This window comes from Schistocerca serialis, unplaced genomic scaffold (assembly GCF_023864345.2).
Source record: "Schistocerca serialis cubense isolate TAMUIC-IGC-003099 unplaced genomic scaffold, iqSchSeri2.2 HiC_scaffold_353, whole genome shotgun sequence".
Lineage (NCBI taxonomy): Eukaryota > Metazoa > Arthropoda > Insecta > Orthoptera > Acrididae > Schistocerca > Schistocerca serialis.
In genome coordinates this window covers 1-14,720 of record NW_026047926.1, presented here as the reverse complement: position 1 = coordinate 14,720, position 14,720 = coordinate 1, and the positions used below count along the sequence as shown (strand labels likewise).

At 49.9% G+C, this 14,720-nt stretch overlaps 6 non-coding genes and 1 pseudogene across 6 annotated transcripts; all 7 read left to right on the top strand.

Moving 5' to 3' along the window:
* The first annotated feature begins 705 nt into the window (after nt 1-705).
* LOC126445761 (U1 spliceosomal RNA) lies at nt 706-869 on the top strand. The gene has a single exon (XR_007583088.1). It is a non-coding gene; the product is annotated as a U1 spliceosomal RNA (small nuclear RNA).
* A 2,147-nt stretch (nt 870-3,016) lies between these two features.
* Nucleotides 3,017-3,179, top strand: LOC126445766 (U1 spliceosomal RNA). Its single transcript, XR_007583091.1, has one exon. It is a non-coding gene; the product is annotated as a U1 spliceosomal RNA (small nuclear RNA).
* Nucleotides 3,180-5,327: 2,148 nt separating this feature from the next.
* On the top strand, nt 5,328-5,490 carry LOC126445765 (U1 spliceosomal RNA). The gene has a single exon (XR_007583090.1). It is a non-coding gene; the product is annotated as a U1 spliceosomal RNA (small nuclear RNA).
* Nucleotides 5,491-7,637: 2,147 nt separating this feature from the next.
* On the top strand, nt 7,638-7,800 carry LOC126445764 (U1 spliceosomal RNA). Its single transcript, XR_007583089.1, has one exon. It is a non-coding gene; the product is annotated as a U1 spliceosomal RNA (small nuclear RNA).
* Nucleotides 7,801-9,949: 2,149 nt separating this feature from the next.
* Nucleotides 9,950-10,112, top strand: LOC126445759 (U1 spliceosomal RNA). The gene has a single exon (XR_007583086.1). It is a non-coding gene; the product is annotated as a U1 spliceosomal RNA (small nuclear RNA).
* Nucleotides 10,113-12,260: 2,148 nt separating this feature from the next.
* LOC126445747 (U1 spliceosomal RNA) lies at nt 12,261-12,423 on the top strand. Its single transcript, XR_007583075.1, has one exon. It is a non-coding gene; the product is annotated as a U1 spliceosomal RNA (small nuclear RNA).
* A 2,146-nt stretch (nt 12,424-14,569) lies between these two features.
* LOC126445763 (U1 spliceosomal RNA) lies at nt 14,570-14,720 on the top strand (annotated as a pseudogene; the record flags this gene model as incomplete).

Here is a 14,720-nt window from a genome sequence, read left to right as displayed (position 1 = left end):
GTGCTCGAGATGAACAGAAAAAAGAAGTGTTACCTTACCTTCAAGTGTCTTCTGTTCCATCAGCGTCCAATGGGGTAAGTTGCAGTTTTTGCTGATTATTGCCTTCCCTTAAGAGCCTGCTGACGTGATGTTTGTCCCTCGTGTACAACACCCACGAGTGCATACAGCTTCCTTAGAACATCTGATAGTCTGAGCTTGGTCCTTCGGTTGCTCAGCGACAGACAAGGGCGATTGACAATGCTGCCGTATTTCCTAGCACTATGGGCTCCCACGGAGGGAGCAAAGGTAAGAGAAATAATTGATTTTGTGGCTTGCACTGTGGCGGGAAGAAAACAGTCATTCAGCAAATCTCATTTGCCGTTTTGACCACCGGCCGAGAAAGAGGGCGACTTTCAGGCGGAGAGGGTGGCTCGAAGGCGTAACCCCGACATGGCCCGCCATCTCCCGGAGGGTGCAGTAACTTAACCCCAGCAACGGCCGGCGCCGCGAGTCGCGATGTCTTCCGCACGAAAACTGCATCGCTTTCTGCAGAAGGCCGTTATTGCGCCTGTCTGCCTGCTAACTCGACGGCCAACAGCGCGTTTCTCAGGAAGCAAGTACATTCACGGCACCATGCTCTTCGCCGAATGCGACAACGTCAAGAGTTCTCGTTCCACTACGATAGCGCGACGCATTACAAATATTCGCCTGTGGCCGAGGAGAAGCATACTTACCTGGCGTAGAGGATACCGTGATCATGAAGGCGGGTTCCTCCGGGGTGAGGCTTGTCCATTGCACTTCGGTCGAGCTGACCCCCGCGATTACTCCAAATGCGAGTAACTCGGGCGCATAATTTTTGGTAGTCGGGACTGCGTTCGCGCTGTCCCGGTGCTAATCTCCATTACAATCAAAGCTTCTCCTCGTGTTGGGCGATAACTACTGTACTGTGAGTGATTTACCAGCTTCTCATAACCGATGATGCCTCCACTAGAAGCGACAAAATACACTAGGAAACGGCGTCGAAAGCAGAGCCAGCGCACTGCTCTTCAACCGCGTGGCACGCGCGCTCGTAATAACAGCGGCAGCCGCGAGATGGCTCACGCCATCTAACTTGGCTACGATTTCCGTATTAACGGTCGAACGGCCCCTTTTAGCATTCTCTGTCCATAAACGGATTGCGCGCCAAACGTTATTCGGCGGCGCGGCATTCCCTGCAAGCACAGTGACTGCTGTGGCGCGAGCGGGGAGTACAGGGGCCATCGGCCAGCCGAACGCTTTGGCGCCTGTGGCATGGTACATGAGGGGCCGGAAGCAAGCGTCTAGCGTAGCGTCTCGGGACTTGCCAGACTTGCGGCACTTGAGGAGCTTGCGGGGATGTGAATCGGAGGAAATAGCATGACGAGCTGCACCGAAAACGAGGAACATAGATTCTAGCCAACAGCGCCCTGTGCTCCCAGGCGAGGCGGCCACCCATCCAAGCCCAACGTCGGTGATCGGACGAGAACCGGCGTATTTGCACCCTTTTCTTACCCCGTTGCCGTTGGCGAGTGAATGCTGCAACGTGTGCTGGCAAGTCAGCTTCGGATCCTCACTCAACTTCCACACACAGTGAATATCTTCCTGGCCACGACAGTTTCCCGCCGCAGTTGGCGTCTACCTGCTCCAAGGAATGGCCTTTCGTCGCAGTGGTTGTGTTTCATCTGACAACTTTGCAGGCAACCTAAAATAACGCTTGGAAATGAGCAATTAAAGCACGAGGAGGACTGCAAACGGCCGCATGAAATTATTAAGCTCGGTTTCGATTGCAACAATTCCAATGAAATACTCACGTACACTAATTGCAGAGATAGGTAGGAATAAATAAATAAATTCGTTGTTGAATCACTACATTCGGAAAAAAAATACACTGTATTGTTTAAAATCATTTCTTTACACTTCAGAACCGTTACTACTTCAAAAACAAGCAATTTAATTTATCCTTACTTACTCCATGTCCAAGCAAAGAGGCAGAGAAGGGTGAATGTAATGCCTGCAGCAGTTTCAAATGTTTGCACATATAAAACTACTCATAGCGTCACCATAGTCATAAGATATTAATCATTTATGAAATGCCGCAAAATTAATCTGCAGCAAGCTGTGTTGCCATTAGATGGCAATGGCATTGTCTTGACAGTGCTACCAAGTAGTGGTGCAGCCTAAACGAATTAATTACTTTCCCTAAACTTTTCAATCTAGCTTAAATAATGAAGCATTATACTTTCATATGCGTGAAGGAAATATCTCCACATTCTGAATTAAAGAGAACACAAATTTCGTTCCGAGCTTTCCAGATCGTGCTCGAGATGAACAGAAAAAAGAAGTGTTACCTTACCTTCAAGTGTCTTCTGTTCCATCAGCGTCCAATGGGGTAAGTTGCAGTTTTTGCTGATTATTGCCTTCCCTTAAGAGCCTGCTGACGTGATGTTTGTCCCTCGTGTACAACACCCACGAGTGCATACAGCTTCCTTAGAACATCTGATAGTCTGAGCTTGGTCCTTCGGTTGCTCAGCGACAGACAAGGGCGATTGACAATGCTGCCGTATTTCCTAGCACTATGGGCTCCCACGGAGGGAGCAAAGGTAAGAGAAATAATTGATTTTGTGGCTTGCACTGTGGCGGGAAGAAACAGTCATTCAGCAAATCTCATTTGCCGTTTTGACACCGGCCGAGAAAGAGGGCGACTTTCAGGCGGAGAGGGTGGCTCGAAGGCGGTAACCCCGACATGGCCCGCCATCTCCCGGAGGGTGCAGTAACTTAACCCCAGCAACGGCCGGCGCCGCGAGTCGCGATGTCTTCCGCACGAAAACTGCATCGCTTTCTGCAGAAGGCCGTTATTGCGCCTGTCTGCCTGCTAACTCGACGGCCAACAGCGCGTTTCTCAGGAAGCAAGTACATTCACGGCACCATGCTCTTCGCCGAATGCGACAACGTCAAGAGTTCTCGTTCCACTACGATAGCGCGACGCATTACAAATATTCGCCTGTGGCCGAGGAGAAGCATACTTACCTGGCGTAGAGGATACCGTGATCATGAAGGCGGTTCCTCCGGGGTGAGGCTTGTCCATTGCACTTCGGTCGAGCTGACCCCCGCGATTACTCCAAATGCGAGTAACTCGGGCGCATAATTTTTGGTAGTCGGGACTGCGTTCGCGCTGTCCCGGTGCTAATCTCCATTACAATCAAAGCTTCTCCTCGTGTTGGGCGATAACTACTGTACTGTGAGTGATTTACCAGCTTCTCATAACCGATGATGCCTCCACTAGAAGCGACAAAATACACTAGGAAACGGCGTCGAAAGCCAGAGCCAGCGCACTGCTCTTCAACCGCGTGGCACGCGCGCTCGTAATAACAGCGGCAGCCGCGAGATGGCTCACGCCATCTAACTTGGGCTACGATTTCCGTATTAACGGTCGAACGGCCCCTTTTAGCATTCTCTGTCCATAAACGGATTGCGCGCCAAACGTTATTCGGCGGCGCGGCATTCCCTGCAAGCACAGTGACTGCTGTGGCGCGAGCGGGGAGTACAGGGGCCATCGGCCAGCCGAACGCTTTGGCGCCTGTGGCATGGTACATGAGGGGCCGGAAGCAAGCGTCTAGCGTAGCGTCTCGGGACTTGCAGACTTGCGGCACTTGAGGAGCTTGCGGGGATGTGAATCGGAGGAAATAGCATGACGAGCTGCACCGAAAACGAGGAACATAGATTCTAGCCAACAGCGCCCTGTGCTCCCAGGCGAGGCGGCCACCCATCCAAGCCCAACGTCGGTGATCGGACGAGAACCGGCGTATTTGCACCCTTTTCTTACCCCGTTGCCGTTGGCGAGTGAATGCTGCAACGTGTGCTGGCAAGTCAGCTTCGGATCCTCACTCAACTTCCACACACAGTGAATATCTTCCTGGCCACGACAGTTTCCCGCCGCAGTTGGCGTCTACCTGCTCCAAGGAATGGCCTTTCGTCGCAGTGGTTGTGTTTCATCTGACAACTTTGCAGGCAACCTAAAATAACGCTTGGAAATGAGCAATTAAAGCACGAGGAGGACTGCAAACGGCCGCATGAAATTATTAAGCTCGGTTTCGATTGCAACAATTCCAATGAAATACTCACGTACACTAATTGCAGAGATAGGTAGGAATAAATAAATAAATTCGTTGTTGAATCACTACATTCGGAAAAAAAAATACACTGTATTGTTTAAAATCATTTCTTTACACTTCAGAACCGTTACTACTTCAAAAACAAGCAATTTAATTTATCCTTACTTACTCCATGTCCAAGCAAAGAGGCAGAGAAGGGTGAATGTAATGCCTGCAGCAGTTTCAAATGTTTGCACATATAAAACTACTCATAGCGTCACCATAGTCATAAGATATTAATCATTTATGAAATGCCGCAAAATTAATCTGCAGCAAGCTGTGTTGCCATTAGATGGCAATGGCATTGTCTTGACAGTGCTACCAAGTAGTGGTGCAGCCTAAACGAATTAATTACTTTCCCTAAACTTTTCAATCTAGCTTAAATAATGAAGCATTATACTTTCATATGCGTGAAGGAAATATCTCCACATTCTGAATTAAAGAGAACACAAATTTCGTCCGAGCTTTCCAGATCGTGCTCGAGATGAACAGAAAAAAGAAGTGTTACCTTACCTTCAAGTGTCTTCTGTTCCATCAGCGTCCAATGGGGTAAGTTGCAGTTTTTGCTGATTATTGCCTTCCCTTAAGAGCCTGCTGACGTGATGTTTGTCCCTCGTGTACAACACCCACGAGTGCATACAGCTTCCTTAGAACATCTGATAGTCTGAGCTTGGTCCTTCGGTTGCTCAGCGACAGACAAGGGCGATTGACAATGCTGCCGTATTTCCTAGCACTATGGGCTCCCACGGAGGGAGCAAAGGTAAGAGAAATAATTGATTTTGTGGCTTGCACTGTGGCGGGAAGAAACAGTCATTCAGCAAATCTCATTTGCCGTTTTGACACCGGCCGAGAAAGAGGGCGACTTTCAGGCGGAGAGGGTGGCTCGAAGGCGGTAACCCCGACATGGCCCGCCATCTCCCGGAGGGTGCAGTAACTTAACCCCAGCAACGGCCGGCGCCGCGAGTCGCGATGTCTTCCGCACGAAAACTGCATCGCTTTCTGCAGAAGGCCGTTATTGCGCCTGTCTGCCTGCTAACTCGACGGCCAACAGCGCGTTTCTCAGGAAGCAAGTACATTCACGGCACCATGCTCTTCGCCGAATGCGACAACGTCAAGAGTTCTCGTTCCACTACGATAGCGCGACGCATTACAAATATTCGCCTGTGGCCGAGGAGAAGCATACTTACCTGGCGTAGAGGATACCGTGATCATGAAGGCGGTTCCTCCGGGGTGAGGCTTGTCCATTGCACTTCGGTCGAGCTGACCCCCGCGATTACTCCAAATGCGAGTAACTCGGGCGCATAATTTTTGGTAGTCGGGACTGCGTTCGCGCTGTCCCGGTGCTAATCTCCATTACAATCAAAGCTTCTCCTCGTGTTGGGCGATAACTACTGTACTGTGAGTGATTTACCAGCTTCTCATAACCGATGATGCCTCCACTAGAAGCGACAAAATACACTAGGAAACGGCGTCGAAAGCCAGAGCCAGCGCACTGCTCTTCAACCGCGTGGCACGCGCGCTCGTAATAACAGCGGCAGCCGCGAGATGGCTCACGCCATCTAACTTGGCTACGATTTCCGTATTAACGGTCGAACGGCCCCTTTTAGCATTCTCTGTCCATAAACGGATTGCGCGCCAAACGTTATTCGGCGGCGCGGCATTCCCTGCAAGCACAGTGACTGCTGTGGCGCGAGCGGGGAGTACAGGGGCCATCGGCCAGCCGAACGCTTTGGCGCCTGTGGCATGGTACATGAGGGGCCGGAAGCAAGCGTCTAGCGTAGCGTCTCGGGACTTGCAGACTTGCGGCACTTGAGGAGCTTGCGGGGATGTGAATCGGAGGAAATAGCATGACGAGCTGCACCGAAAACGAGGAACATAGATTCTAGCCAACAGCGCCCTGTGCTCCCAGGCGAGGCGGCCACCCATCCAAGCCCAACGTCGGTGATCGGACGAGAACCGGCGTATTTGCACCCTTTTCTTACCCCGTTGCCGTTGGCGAGTGAATGCTGCAACGTGTGCTGGCAAGTCAGCTTCGGATCCTCACTCAACTTCCACACACAGTGAATATCTTCCTGGCCACGACAGTTTCCCGCCGCAGTTGGCGTCTACCTGCTCCAAGGAATGGCCTTTCGTCGCAGTGGTTGTGTTTCATCTGACAACTTTGCAGGCAACCTAAAATAACGCTTGGAAATGAGCAATTAAAGCACGAGGAGGACTGCAAACGGCCGCATGAAATTATTAAGCTCGGTTTCGATTGCAACAATTCCAATGAAATACTCACGTACACTAATTGCAGAGATAGGTAGGAATAAATAAATAAATTCGTTGTTGAATCACTACATTCGGAAAAAAAAATACACTGTATTGTTTAAAATCATTTCTTTACACTTCAGAACCGTTACTACTTCAAAAACAAGCAATTTAATTTATCCTTACTTACTCCATGTCCAAGCAAAGAGGCAGAGAAGGGTGAATGTAATGCCTGCAGCAGTTTCAAATGTTTGCACATATAAAACTACTCATAGCGTCACCATAGTCATAAGATATTAATCATTTATGAAATGCCGCAAAATTAATCTGCAGCAAGCTGTGTTGCCATTAGATGGCAATGGCATTGTCTTGACAGTGCTACCAAGTAGTGGTGCAGCCTAAACGAATTAATTACTTTCCCTAAACTTTTCAATCTAGCTTAAATAATGAAGCATTATACTTTCATATGCGTGAAGGAAATATCTCCACATTCTGAATTAAAGAGAACACAAATTTCGTCCGAGCTTTCCAGATCGTGCTCGAGATGAACAGAAAAAAGAAGTGTTACCTTACCTTCAAGTGTCTTCTGTTCCATCAGCGTCCAATGGGGTAAGTTGCAGTTTTTGCTGATTATTGCCTTCCCTTAAGAGCCTGCTGACGTGATGTTTGTCCCTCGTGTACAACACCCACGAGTGCATACAGCTTCCTTAGAACATCTGATAGTCTGAGCTTGGTCCTTCGGTTGCTCAGCGACAGACAAGGGCGATTGACAATGCTGCCGTATTTCCTAGCACTATGGGCTCCCACGGAGGGAGCAAAGGTAAGAGAAATAATTGATTTTGTGGCTTGCACTGTGGCGGGAAGAAACAGTCATTCAGCAAATCTCATTTGCCGTTTTGACACCGGCCGAGAAAGAGGGCGACTTTCAGGCGGAGAGGGTGGCTCGAAGGCGGTAACCCCGACATGGCCCGCCATCTCCCGGAGGGTGCAGTAACTTAACCCCAGCAACGGCCGGCGCCGCGAGTCGCGATGTCTTCCGCACGAAAACTGCATCGCTTTCTGCAGAAGGCCGTTATTGCGCCTGTCTGCCTGCTAACTCGACGGCCAACAGCGCGTTTCTCAGGAAGCAAGTACATTCACGGCACCATGCTCTTCGCCGAATGCGACAACGTCAAGAGTTCTCGTTCCACTACGATAGCGCGACGCATTACAAATATTCGCCTGTGGCCGAGGAGAAGCATACTTACCTGGCGTAGAGGATACCGTGATCATGAAGGCGGTTCCTCCGGGGTGAGGCTTGTCCATTGCACTTCGGTCGAGCTGACCCCCGCGATTACTCCAAATGCGAGTAACTCGGGCGCATAATTTTTGGTAGTCGGGACTGCGTTCGCGCTGTCCCGGTGCTAATCTCCATTACAATCAAAGCTTCTCCTCGTGTTGGGCGATAACTACTGTACTGTGAGTGATTTACCAGCTTCTCATAACCGATGATGCCTCCACTAGAAGCGACAAAATACACTAGGAAACGGCGTCGAAAGCCAGAGCCAGCGCACTGCTCTTCAACCGCGTGGCACGCGCGCTCGTAATAACAGCGGCAGCCGCGAGATGGCTCACGCCATCTAACTTGGCTACGATTTCCGTATTAACGGTCGAACGGCCCCTTTTAGCATTCTCTGTCCATAAACGGATTGCGCGCCAAACGTTATTCGGCGGCGCGCGGCATTCCCTGCAAGCACAGTGACTGCTGTGGCGCGAGCGGGGAGTACAGGGGCCATCGGCCAGCCGAACGCTTTGGCGCCTGTGGCATGGTACATGAGGGGCCGGAAGCAAGCGTCTAGCGTAGCGTCTCGGGACTTGCAGACTTGCGGCACTTGAGGAGCTTGCGGGGATGTGAATCGGAGGAAATAGCATGACGAGCTGCACCGAAAACGAGGAACATAGATTCTAGCCAACAGCGCCCTGTGCTCCCAGGCGAGGCGGCCACCCATCCAAGCCCAACGTCGGTGATCGGACGAGAACCGGCGTATTTGCACCCTTTTCTTACCCCGTTGCCGTTGGCGAGTGAATGCTGCAACGTGTGCTGGCAAGTCAGCTTCGGATCCTCACTCAACTTCCACACACAGTGAATATCTTCCTGGCCACGACAGTTTCCCGCCGCAGTTGGCGTCTACCTGCTCCAAGGAATGGCCTTTCGTCGCAGTGGTTGTGTTTCATCTGACAACTTTGCAGGCAACCTAAAATAACGCTTGGAAATGAGCAATTAAAGCACGAGGAGGACTGCAAACGGCCGCATGAAATTATTAAGCTCGGTTTCGATTGCAACAATTCCAATGAAATACTCACGTACACTAATTGCAGAGATAGGTAGGAATAAATAAATAAATTCGTTGTTGAATCACTACATTCGGAAAAAAAAATACACTGTATTGTTTAAAATCATTTCTTTACACTTCAGAACCGTTACTACTTCAAAAACAAGCAATTTAATTTATCCTTACTTACTCCATGTCCAAGCAAAGAGGCAGAGAAGGGTGAATGTAATGCCTGCAGCAGTTTCAAATGTTTGCACATATAAAACTACTCATAGCGTCACCATAGTCATAAGATATTAATCATTTATGAAATGCCGCAAAATTAATCTGCAGCAAGCTGTGTTGCCATTAGATGGCAATGGCATTGTCTTGACAGTGCTACCAAGTAGTGGTGCAGCCTAAACGAATTAATTACTTTCCCTAAACTTTTCAATCTAGCTTAAATAATGAAGCATTATACTTTCATATGCGTGAAGGAAATATCTCCACATTCTGAATTAAAGAGAACACAAATTTCGTCCGAGCTTTCCAGATCGTGCTCGAGATGAACAGAAAAAAGAAGTGTTACCTTACCTTCAAGTGTCTTCTGTTCCATCAGCGTCCAATGGGGTAAGTTGCAGTTTTTGCTGATTATTGCCTTCCCTTAAGAGCCTGCTGACGTGATGTTTGTCCCTCGTGTACAACACCCACGAGTGCATACAGCTTCCTTAGAACATCTGATAGTCTGAGCTTGGTCCTTCGGTTGCTCAGCGACAGACAAGGGCGATTGACAATGCTGCCGTATTTCCTAGCACTATGGGCTCCCACGGAGGGAGCAAAGGTAAGAGAAATAATTGATTTTGTGGCTTGCACTGTGGCGGGAAGAAACAGTCATTCAGCAAATCTCATTTGCCGTTTTGACACCGGCCGAGAAAGAGGGCGACTTTCAGGCGGAGAGGGTGGCTCGAAGGCGGTAACCCCGACATGGCCCGCCATCTCCCGGAGGGTGCAGTAACTTAACCCCAGCAACGGCCGGCGCCGCGAGTCGCGATGTCTTCCGCACGAAAACTGCATCGCTTTCTGCAGAAGGCCGTTATTGCGCCTGTCTGCCTGCTAACTCGACGGCCAACAGCGCGTTTCTCAGGAAGCAAGTACATTCACGGCACCATGCTCTTCGCCGAATGCGACAACGTCAAGAGTTCTCGTTCCACTACGATAGCGCGACGCATTACAAATATTCGCCTGTGGCCGAGGAGAAGCATACTTACCTGGCGTAGAGGATACCGTGATCATGAAGGCGGTTCCTCCGGGGTGAGGCTTGTCCATTGCACTTCGGTCGAGCTGACCCCCGCGATTACTCCAAATGCGAGTAACTCGGGCGCATAATTTTTGGTAGTCGGGACTGCGTTCGCGCTGTCCCGGTGCTAATCTCCATTACAATCAAAGCTTCTCCTCGTGTTGGGCGATAACTACTGTACTGTGAGTGATTTACCAGCTTCTCATAACCGATGATGCCTCCACTAGAAGCGACAAAATACACTAGGAAACGGCGTCGAAAGCCAGAGCCAGCGCACTGCTCTTCAACCGCGTGGCACGCGCGCTCGTAATAACAGCGGCAGCCGCGAGATGGCTCACGCCATCTAACTTGGCTACGATTTCCGTATTAACGGTCGAACGGCCCCTTTTAGCATTCTCTGTCCATAAACGGATTGCGCGCCAAACGTTATTCGGCGGCGCGGCATTCCCTGCAAGCACAGTGACTGCTGTGGCGCGAGCGGGGAGTACAGGGGCCATCGGCCAGCCGAACGCTTTGGCGCCTGTGGCATGGTACATGAGGGGCCGGAAGCAAGCGTCTAGCGTAGCGTCTCGGGACTTGCAGACTTGCGGCACTTGAGGAGCTTGCGGGGATGTGAATCGGAGGAAATAGCATGACGAGCTGCACCGAAAACGAGGAACATAGATTCTAGCCAACAGCGCCCTGTGCTCCCAGGCGAGGCGGCCACCCATCCAAGCCCAACGTCGGTGATCGGACGAGAACCGGCGTATTTGCACCCTTTTCTTACCCCGTTGCCGTTGGCGAGTGAATGCTGCAACGTGTGCTGGCAAGTCAGCTTCGGATCCTCACTCAACTTCCACACACAGTGAATATCTTCCTGGCCACGACAGTTTCCCGCCGCAGTTGGCGTCTACCTGCTCCAAGGAATGGCCTTTCGTCGCAGTGGTTGTGTTTCATCTGACAACTTTGCAGGCAACCTAAAATAACGCTTGGAAATGAGCAATTAAAGCACGAGGAGGACTGCAAACGGCCGCATGAAATTATTAAGCTCGGTTTCGATTGCAACAATTCCAATGAAATACTCACGTACACTAATTGCAGAGATAGGTAGGAATAAATAAATAAATTCGTTGTTGAATCACTACATTCGGAAAAAAAAAATACACTGTATTGTTTAAAATCATTTCTTTACACTTCAGAACCGTTACTACTTCAAAAACAAGCAATTTAATTTATCCTTACTTACTCCATGTCCAAGCAAAGAGGCAGAGAAGGGTGAATGTAATGCCTGCAGCAGTTTCAAATGTTTGCACATATAAAACTACTCATAGCGTCACCATAGTCATAAGATATTAATCATTTATGAAATGCCGCAAAATTAATCTGCAGCAAGCTGTGTTGCCATTAGATGGCAATGGCATTGTCTTGACAGTGCTACCAAGTAGTGGTGCAGCCTAAACGAATTAATTACTTTCCCTAAACTTTTCAATCTAGCTTAAATAATGAAGCATTATACTTTCATATGCGTGAAGGAAATATCTCCACATTCTGAATTAAAGAGAACACAAATTTCGTCCGAGCTTTCCAGATCGTGCTCGAGATGAACAGAAAAAAGAAGTGTTACCTTACCTTCAAGTGTCTTCTGTTCCATCAGCGTCCAATGGGGTAAGTTGCAGTTTTTGCTGATTATTGCCTTCCCTTAAGAGCCTGCTGACGTGATGTTTGTCCCTCGTGTACAACACCCACGAGTGCATACAGCTTCCTTAGAACATCTGATAGTCTGAGCTTGGTCCTTCGGTTGCTCAGCGACAGACAAGGGCGATTGACAATGCTGCCGTATTTCCTAGCACTATGGGCTCCCACGGAGGGAGCAAAGGTAAGAGAAATAATTGATTTTGTGGCTTGCACTGTGGCGGGAAGAAACAGTCATTCAGCAAATCTCATTTGCCGTTTTGACACCGGCCGAGAAAGAGGGCGACTTTCAGGCGGAGAGGGTGGCTCGAAGGCGGTAACCCCGACATGGCCCGCCATCTCCCGGAGGGTGCAGTAACTTAACCCCAGCAACGGCCGGCGCCGCGAGTCGCGATGTCTTCCGCACGAAAACTGCATCGCTTTCTGCAGAAGGCCGTTATTGCGCCTGTCTGCCTGCTAACTCGACGGCCAACAGCGCGTTTCTCAGGAAGCAAGTACATTCACGGCACCATGCTCTTCGCCGAATGCGACAACGTCAAGAGTTCTCGTTCCACTACGATAGCGCGACGCATTACAAATATTCGCCTGTGGCCGAGGAGAAGCATACTTACCTGGCGTAGAGGATACCGTGATCATGAAGGCGGTTCCTCCGGGGTGAGGCTTGTCCATTGCACTTCGGTCGAGCTGACCCCCGCGATTACTCCAAATGCGAGTAACTCGGGCGCATAATTTTTGGTAGTCGGGACTGCGTTCGCGCTGTCCCGGTGCTAATCTCCATTACAATCAAAGCTTCTCCTCGTGTTGGGCGATAACTACTGTACTGTGAGTGATTTACCAGCTTCTCATAACCGATGATGCCTCCACTAGAAGCGACAAAATACACTAGGAAACGGCGTCGAAAGCCAGAGCCAGCGCACTGCTCTTCAACCGCGTGGCACGCGCGCTCGTAATAACAGCGGCAGCCGCGAGATGGCTCACGCCATCTAACTTGGCTACGATTTCCGTATTAACGGTCGAACGGCCCCTTTTAGCATTCTCTGTCCATAAACGGATTGCGCGCCAAACGTTATTCGGCGGCGCGGCATTCCCTGCAAGCACAGTGACTGCTGTGGCGCGAGCGGGGAGTACAGGGGCCATCGGCCAGCCGAACGCTTTGGCGCCTGTGGCATGGTACATGAGGGGCCGGAAGCAAGCGTCTAGCGTAGCGTCTCGGGACTTGCAGACTTGCGGCACTTGAGGAGCTTGCGGGGATGTGAATCGGAGGAAATAGCATGACGAGCTGCACCGAAAACGAGGAACATAGATTCTAGCCAACAGCGCCCTGTGCTCCCAGGCGAGGCGGCCACCCATCCAAGCCCAACGTCGGTGATCGGACGAGAACCGGCGTATTTGCACCCTTTTCTTACCCCGTTGCCGTTGGCGAGTGAATGCTGCAACGTGTGCTGGCAAGTCAGCTTCGGATCCTCACTCAACTTCCACACACAGTGAATATCTTCCTGGCCACGACAGTTTCCCGCCGCAGTTGGCGTCTACCTGCTCCAAGGAATGGCCTTTCGTCGCAGTGGTTGTGTTTCATCTGACAACTTTGCAGGCAACCTAAAATAACGCTTGGAAATGAGCAATTAAAGCACGAGGAGGACTGCAAACGGCCGCATGAAATTATTAAGCTCGGTTTCGATTGCAACAATTCCAATGAAATACTCACGTACACTAATTGCAGAGATAGGTAGGAATAAATAAATAAATTCGTTGTTGAATCACTACATTCGGAAAAAAAAAATACACTGTATTGTTTAAAATCATTTCTTTACACTTCAGAACCGTTACTACTTCAAAAACAAGCAATTTAATTTATCCTTACTTACTCCATGTCCAAGCAAAGAGGCAGAGAAGGGTGAATGTAATGCCTGCAGCAGTTTCAAATGTTTGCACATATAAAACTACTCATAGCGTCACCATAGTCATAAGATATTAATCATTTATGAAATGCCGCAAAATTAATCTGCAGCAAGCTGTGTTGCCATTAGATGGCAATGGCATTGTCTTGACAGTGCTACCAAGTAGTGGTGCAGCCTAAACGAATTAATTACTTTCCCTAAACTTTTCAATCTAGCTTAAATAATGAAGCATTATACTTTCATATGCGTGAAGGAAATATCTCCACATTCTGAATTAAAGAGAACACAAATTTCGTCCGAGCTTTCCAGATCGTGCTCGAGATGAACAGAAAAAAGAAGTGTTACCTTACCTTCAAGTGTCTTCTGTTCCATCAGCGTCCAATGGGGTAAGTTGCAGTTTTTGCTGATTATTGCCTTCCCTTAAGAGCCTGCTGACGTGATGTTTGTCCCTCGTGTACAACACCCACGAGTGCATACAGCTTCCTTAGAACATCTGATAGTCTGAGCTTGGTCCTTCGGTTGCTCAGCGACAGACAAGGGCGATTGACAATGCTGCCGTATTTCCTAGCACTATGGGCTCCCACGGAGGGAGCAAAGGTAAGAGAAATAATTGATTTTGTGGCTTGCACTGTGGCGGGAAGAAACAGTCATTCAGCAAATCTCATTTGCCGTTTTGACACCGGCCGAGAAAGAGGGCGACTTTCAGGCGGAGAGGGTGGCTCGAAGGCGGTAACCCCGACATGGCCCGCCATCTCCCGGAGGGTGCAGTAACTTAACCCCAGCAACGGCCGGCGCCGCGAGTCGCGATGTCTTCCGCACGAAAACTGCATCGCTTTCTGCAGAAGGCCGTTATTGCGCCTGTCTGCCTGCTAACTCGACGGCCAACAGCGCGTTTCAGGAAGCAAGTACATTCACGGCACCATGCTCTTCGCCGAATGCGACAACGTCAAGAGTTCTCGTTCCACTACGATAGCGCGACGCATTACAAATATTCGCCTGTGGCCGAGGAGAAGCATACTTACCTGGCGTAGAGGATACCGTGATCATGAAGGCGGTTCCTCCGGGGTGAGGCTTGTCCATTGCACTTCGGTCGAGCTGACCCCCGCGATTACTCCAAATGCGAGTAACTCGGGCGCATAATTTTTGGTAGTCGGGACTGCGTTCG